This window comes from Oncorhynchus nerka, linkage group LG13, assembly GCF_034236695.1.
Source record: "Oncorhynchus nerka isolate Pitt River linkage group LG13, Oner_Uvic_2.0, whole genome shotgun sequence".
Lineage (NCBI taxonomy): Eukaryota > Metazoa > Chordata > Actinopteri > Salmoniformes > Salmonidae > Oncorhynchus > Oncorhynchus nerka.
In genome coordinates this window covers 75,889,290-75,896,909 of record NC_088408.1, presented here as the reverse complement: position 1 = coordinate 75,896,909, position 7,620 = coordinate 75,889,290, and the positions used below count along the sequence as shown (strand labels likewise).

The window sequence follows — 7,620 nt, the reverse complement described above, 5'->3', positions numbered from 1 at the left end:
GTTGCCACTAACCACAGGTCTAGAATAACATTATTCAACACTACACTTTAACCATTAGGAGGATTTTTTTTTTTAACTGACCATGGACCACTGTTTAGGGGCAACTTCTAACTACCTAGTCCAATGAACCACACTGGACGTTTAACAGCAAGACTGGTCATGTTTCTCCATTGAAGCAAATGCCCTCTATATCCCTATCAGAGTATCAATTTCTTCTTTATTATTATAATATACAACCCAGTCGACCTAAATAGTTCCCAAACCACACGTCGAACCTCACAGTCACACTCGGTTTTTGTTGCAGTTAAATGTACCGCCACCATCCCTACACCTGTGTGTGTGTTAGTCCTGGGTTGCTATTGCGCTATTTTGTACCGCCTACATCCGTTTAATTACTGGGCTCTGACTATAATGGGATTCCAGTTCTATACGAGTAGACCATGTTACTCTGACAGTGTGTGAGAATATTTATGTTTAATTGACGAGGTTACTTCTGATAACATGGTCACAGTACAAAAATATGTATGCATTCTAGGTACGGGAGGCCCTTGCTGGCCCAATCCAAAATTGGAAACCAGTCATTGAATCCTTTGTACAAACCAAACCATCAGTTTAAATAAGCAAGCAGAATAATATTTACCATGTTGTTATTAATATCATGGTCAAACACAAACATGTCAAAGAGGTATTAATATCATGGTCAAACACAAACATGTCAAAGAGGTATTAATATCATGGTCAAACACAAACATGTCAAAGAGGTATTAATATCATGGTCAAACACAAACATGTCAAAGAGGTATTAATATCATGGTCAAACACAAACATGTCAAAGAGGTATTAATATCATGGTCAAACACAAACATGTCAAAAGAGGTATTAATATCATGGTCAAACACAAACATGTCAAAGAGGTATTTAACCTTCTATCTCTGGTGTATGATGGAATAATAATGTCTGTGCTATTGATTCCAATGCTGAGATGTGCGTGTGTGTCTGTGTTGTTCATTCTTTTTCTCCAGACCATCTCGTTTCCTCTTGATTCTCTTTGAGAGGCTCAGATGAGGAGTTGTGCTGGGGCAGCTAGGGCTGTTCGTAAAGTACCTCACCCTCAGAGGCTGTTGAGAGGAGACGGGAGGGGGGGGGGTAGAGCTGGGAGAAACAGCACTGAATAAACAGACTAGACTTCATCCCAAATGCCTCCTTTAGTGCACTGCTTTAAGCGCTGGTCAAAATTAGTGCACTAAATAAGGAATAGGGTGCCATTTAGAACTCTTCCAGAGAAAAGCCAAAGAGAAGGGAGGCCGAGGGGGGCTCAGGGGTTCATATAGCCAGAGGTAGTTCTGACACAGAACTGAACAGCAGGGGGGACAGGCTGCTGTATGTCTGTATGCCAGATCACCCTCCCACACAGGACCCATGGACCCCGTTTGTGTGCTGGACTGTGTATCAGAGTTAGAGACATGAAGGCATTGTTTAAATCCACAATGTATTATTGAGGACCCAGATATTTTCAAGGCGTTGCTTAGCCTTAAATTAACCACACATGCAGACACAGAAAAGACAGACACTCACAGGCCAGGAGTTTCCTGCTAGGAACGGTAACAAGAGAGAGACAGAGGGTGTTATACCACAGAGTAGCAGGGAACATGAGTCTCAAATGGCAACCACATTCCCTACATTTGTACAACTTTTGAACAGAGTCCTTGTGCCCTGGTCAAAAGTAGTACACTATACAGGGAATAGCTTGCCATTTGGGATGCAGAATTATGTATACAGAAATGTGTGTGTCTGACAATACAGTAGTCTGAACCTTGATGCTCAGTCTAGATTTATTTTAAAATCAGAGACAAGACCATTTCAGAACAAAGTTCAATTGAGCTGCCTAGTTTCAGTGCCATTCTACAGGCAAACTTGTTTTGTCTCGCCTCAATGTTTAAATTGGACTGAGCTTATGGTGTGTGTGTACCTGCAGAAGCTCCGCAAGCTCATCTGCGTAGCCCACGGCCCACATGTCGACGCCCACCCCATACATCCTGGCACCGAACAACAACTCTGGAGAACGATGCCACCTGAGAGAGCGAGCAAACATTGTATCAAACACAGCGAGTGACACATGAAATGCTATTTAAATAAATAAATGGACAATAAAATACTTTGAAATGGAGTTTGAGAGTGACACCTACAGGTGACTACCTGGTGAGTGTAGACTGACTATAACTCTCGGCAGCCCTACAAACAAAAATCAGACAGCTTCAACAGCCCATTCTCATCCAGCAGCAGGTTATTGGGCTTCAGATCGTACACAGTGTTTACTATGGAGAAATATACAGTTGAAGTCGGAAGTTTACATACACCGTAGCCAAAAACATATAAACTCAGTTTTTCACAATTCCTGACATTTAATCCTAGTCGAAATTTCCTGTCTTAGGTCAGTTAGGATCACCACTTTATTTTAAGAATGTGAAATGTCAGAATAATAGTATAGAGAGTTATTTATTTCAGCTTTTATTTCTTTCATCACATTCCCAGTGGGTCAGAAGTTTACATACACTCAATTAGTATTTGGTAGCATTGCCTTTACATTTTTTAACTTGGGCAAAACGTTTAGGGTAGCCTTCCACAAGCTTCCCACAATAAGTTGGGTGAATGTTGGCCCATTCCTCCTGACAGAGCTGGTGTAACCGAGTCAGGTTTGTAGGCCTCCTTGCTCGGACACGCTTTTTCAGTTCTGCACACAAATTTTCTATGGGATTGAGGTCAGGACTTTGTGATGGCCACTCCAACACCTTCACTTTCTTGTCCTTAAGCCATTTTGCCACAACTTTGGAAGTATTCTTGGGGTCAGTGTTCATTTAGAAGGCCAATTTGCAACCAAGCTTTAACTTCCTCAATTTGGCTTGAGATGTCTCAATACATTCACATCATTTTCCTCCTCATGATGTCATCTATTTTGTGAAGTGCACCAGTCCATCCTGCAGCAAAGCACCCCCACAACATGATGCTTCACGGTTGGGATGGTGTTCTTCAGCTTGCAAGCATCCCCCTTTTCACTCCAAACAAAACAATGGTCATTATGGCTACAGAGTTCTATTTTTGTTTCATCAGACCAGAGACATTTCTCCAAAAAGTACAATCTTTGTCCCCATGTGCAGTTGCAAACCGTAGTCTGGCCTTTTTATGGCAGGTTTGGAGCAGTGGCTTCTTCCTTGCTGAGCGGCCTTTCAGGTCATGTCGATATAGGGCTAGTTTTACTGTGGATCTAAATACTTTTGCACCCGTTTCCTCCAGCATCTTCACAAGGTCCTTTGCGGTTGATCTGGGATTGATTTGCACTTTTCACACCTAAGTACATTAATCTCTAGGAGACAGAACGTGTCTCCTTCCTGAGCGGTATGATGGCTGCGTGGTCCCATGGGGTTTATACTTGCGTACTATTGTTTGTACAGATGAATGTGGTACATTTCAGGCATTTGGAAATTGCTCCCAAGGATGAACCAGACTTGTGGAGGTCTACAATATTTTTTCTGGGGTCTTGGCTGATTTCTTTTGATTTTCCCATGATGTCAAGCAAAGAGGCACTGAGTTTGAAGGTAGGCCTTGAAATACATCCACAGGTACACCTCCAAGTGACTCAAATGATGTCAATTAGCCTATCAGAAGCTTCTAAAGCCATGACATAATTTTCTGGGATTTTCCAAGCTGTTTAAAGGCAGTCAACTTAGCGTTTGTAAACTTCTGACCCACTAGAATTGTGATACAGTGAATTATAAGTGAAATAATCTGTCTGTAAACAATTGTTGGAAAAATGACTTGTGTCATGCACAAAGTAGGTGTCCTAACCGACTCGTCAAAACTATAGTTTTTAACAAGACATTTGTGGAGTGGTTGAAAAACAAGTTAATAAATTCAACCTAAGTGTATGTAAACTTCCGACTTCAATTGTAATTGATTTATAACAAACGTACATTTGTTAATTTACATAAAATACAATTACAAATATAATTTCTGAAGTGGAGACGAGTCTATCACGCCTAACTTTACCTGATACAAGCACATATGAGAAGGTGTGTATTGTATGACAGTGTGTGGTGCATGTACTCCAGGCACAGTAGTAATCACTATGAAGCCTTTGATGTTGGCTGGAGTCAGCACCAGAATGGTATCTTTAATCACCACCTAAAACACAGGAGAGAGTTAGACCAGGGGTGTCAGCCAGTCTCTCAATAGTCTACAGTTTCTTAACTCCAACGCTGAAGGTCCACATACAACAAATCGCCTCTCAGGAAAGCACAAGAGAATTTCAGCTCAACATCTCTATGTAGACACAAGCTATCAAATCCTCCTCGTATTTCAGTCTTCTGTGTCTGAGCTATTTATCTGTCTGTCTATGATTTGATAATTGCCATTAGATCATCCTGAGAGCTACGGAGAGGGTGGTATTGATTATTTAAGAGCAGCTACCACTCCTTAATTATGGCTCTAAGGGAGTCTGTTTTCCTACTCTCTAACTGAGTTTGATGTATTGGCAGTGAAACTGGGCACTCATCTGGAGCCATCTGGCAGACACAGACTCATAAATCCAGAGCAAATGGGAGAGAGAGACAAGGAGAGAGAAATAGGGATAGGCAGAGAGCGGGACAGAGAGAGGCAGACACAGACAGACAGATCCCCCAGGACCAGAGCTGGCCCTACAGAACCCCTAAGAGAGCAAACTAATACCATAGCTCTCAGGCTGCTCCCTCTCTCTGGGCACCAGACAGTTTTTGATGTTCGGTATGACTGAACCCATATCTGTGCCTCAAGGAGGACATTACAGAGAGCTAACAGAATGAACTGAGTACTAGTCTATAAAGGGACCCTCTTGCATATCCAATAGAACCTTCGTACTTTGAATTAACCCATGAATCCCAAGCACTGGATGGAGTATCCCTCTAGTGGCCTCTAGTGCCCAAGGTCACTTTTAGACTAAAGCCGTGAACATCAGCATTTACTGGGGCCAGTTTCCTGGACAGAGATTAATCCTAGTCTTGTAGTAAAAAGCCATTTGGTGGAGTTTTTCCACTGAGCAAGCTTTTTTTTAGTCCAGGACTAGATTGAATCTGGGTCCGGGAAACTGGCCCAAATGGCCAAAACCTACAGCTCAGTTTTACCTCCAGGTCTGTGTCCATAAAGTCAAACACCAAGCTAATGTTGAATTTATGCCCAAATACATCAAGGAGCTGAGAAATAGACACACAATGGACACACATTGATGTAAGTGTAGGGACATATGATATTGTGCTTTCTTTGAGAACATGACAATTTCACAGTAAAGGTGATGGTGATCAAGATAATTAGTATAGTTCATAAAGGATGCTTTGGTTGGGAATAATATCCAAATGAGCTATAAATTATCATTAATGCAACAGATGATGAAACTGATGCAAAGCTCAACCAGGAACGCATGAATATTACTTCTGACAGTTTCCACAGTAGGAGTTTAGTTAGATTCTTACCCCGATAATGTTTGGGTGACTTAATTCCTACAGCAGTTTAATCTCTCGACAAACTTGAGACAAATATACGGAATCAAATTTCATGGGGTGGTTTCCCAGACAAAATATGAAGCCTTTTCAATGGAGATTCTCCACAGCTTGCTTTTTAGTCCAGGACTAGTTTTAATCTGTGTCTGGGAAACCACTCCCATACATAGTTTTAACCTAAACCATTCTGAAGCTCCTGTACTGGGATCCACAGACACTCCTTCTCAACAATGACATTTTTAGATAGATGAGTTTATTAGTCATATGCACAGGGTCGCAGATATAATTGCAGGGTACAGTGAAATTCTTCAACTCTGAGCTCTAACAGTGCAGGTCCATAAGAGAAGTGTATAAAACAATAATACAAATATATACATATTTACAACTGGGGGCGGGCAGGTAGCTGCCCAATGGTGGCTATTCAGCAGTGTGATGATCTGGGGGTAGAAGTTATTAGCCAGTCTCACAGTTTTTGCCATGATGCTCCTATACTACCCGAGTGATAGACGTGGGGAGAACATACTGTGTCTCTGGGGGCTGAGGTCTTTGATGATCTTCTTGGCCTTCCTGCAACTGCAACACCTGGTGTTGTAGGTGTCCTGGAGGGCAGGCTGTGTGCACTAATTTGATGGGTTCAGCTGATTGTGCCACCCCCTGTAGAGCCTTGCAGTCAGCGGTGGTGGAGTTGCCGTACCAGGCTGTGATGCAGCCCGACAGTATGCTCTTGATGGTGCTCCTGTAGAACACGGAGGGCCTGCAGGGACAGGCCGCTCTTGCACATTCTTCTGCCGTCTCTACGGCGGCTCTGTTGATGAGGGTGTGCCCAGCCTGGTTCCTCCTGAAGTCCAAAATCAGCTCCTTTGTTTTGCTGACGTTTAGGGAAAGGTGGTTTTTCCTGGCACCACACCGCCAGAGTGCCTACCTCCTCTATGTAGGTCTTCTTGTCGTTGTTTGTAATCAGACCTACTAGTGTCGCATCGTCAGAAAACTTGATGTTGGAACTTTGTGAGGCTACGCAGTCCTGGGAATACAGGGACTTTGGCAAAGAATAGTCTACAAAACTTAGTCCACTCTGTTCATAACAGAATCTAGTTTTGGGAACAGAAAACTGTACTGTGATCAAATGTTTCATCAATGAGAAAATTTGCTAAATGTCGGCCAAAATCCATCTCCTCCCACTGCCGCCACTGGGCTTCCTCTCATAACCATGGTGAGTGGAAATGCCAACCGGATGCTTCAGGTGCATACATCCAGTGAAACATCTGGCTCAATGTTCTGTGGTTATACTTCCCAGGTTTTACCCACATGGGCATGTGTTAGGCCTACACAAAAACCTTAAAGGAAAAACAGGTGCTCCTGGCAATTACTTTGAAACATTCCTCACAGACTTTAGAGACATACTCTTACCTTCTTGATGGCAACTATCGTGTCGTTGGTATTGTCTTGTACACAGTGGCAAACTGGGAAGGCGGGAAGAACAAACATATTCGTTGGTAAGTAAAACAGAGAGAAACACTAGCACCAACTTTAAAAGTGACAAACAGATACATGCAGCTAGCTAACTTATCAACAAACCGAGCTAACTTTAGCGTTGCTAGATAATTACTCTCATTTTGAAGGTCTTGCCTTTGTAGCAACCGGCTAAACCATTCATTGTCCTAACTAGTAATCAAGCTTTTCTCTTAATCTATACAGCGCTAACCTTAACGAAACGGCTCATAAACCAACAATGGCAATATTATCATGTTTCTCATTACCTAACCCTCTCCCAGAGAATCGAGTTTTTCATATATTTTTTCTCTGGATTTTACGCCAAGCGCCACGATTTCAAACTGTAATTTATCCAACTTCCGGCTTTGTACGTATTTCCGGGTGAAAGGATCCACGTGTTGAGAGTTATGATTTCTGAACAACAGCGCCATCTGTTGATTACTGTAAACCTGAATTTTATATAGATGTGATTATAATCTAACCTTCAAAACAAAGAGCAACGACAGGTTGGTTGGTCGATATGTTATGTCCGTTTGTCAAATTGAGAAAAGCATGTATTTGTAATATGGCAAATTATTTGATGAATGTATATTTTGTAATGACT

General features: G+C 42.1%; 1 long non-coding RNA gene across 2 annotated transcripts; it reads right to left on the bottom strand.

Annotated features, from left to right (window-relative positions):
* Positions 1-459: 459 nt before the first annotated feature.
* Positions 460-7,374, bottom strand: LOC115140154 (uncharacterized). 2 transcript variants are annotated; one of them, XR_003865200.2, is made up of 5 exons: positions 7,283-7,374; positions 6,933-6,985; positions 4,045-4,179; positions 2,187-2,232; positions 460-2,072 (listed from the first exon to the last, which is right to left on the bottom strand). It is a non-coding gene; the product is annotated as an uncharacterized LOC115140154 (long non-coding RNA). The 2 variants fall into 2 exon arrangements; XR_003865201.2 differs by having other exon boundaries at positions 2,197-2,232.
* Between the last annotated feature and the right edge of the window lie 246 nt (positions 7,375-7,620).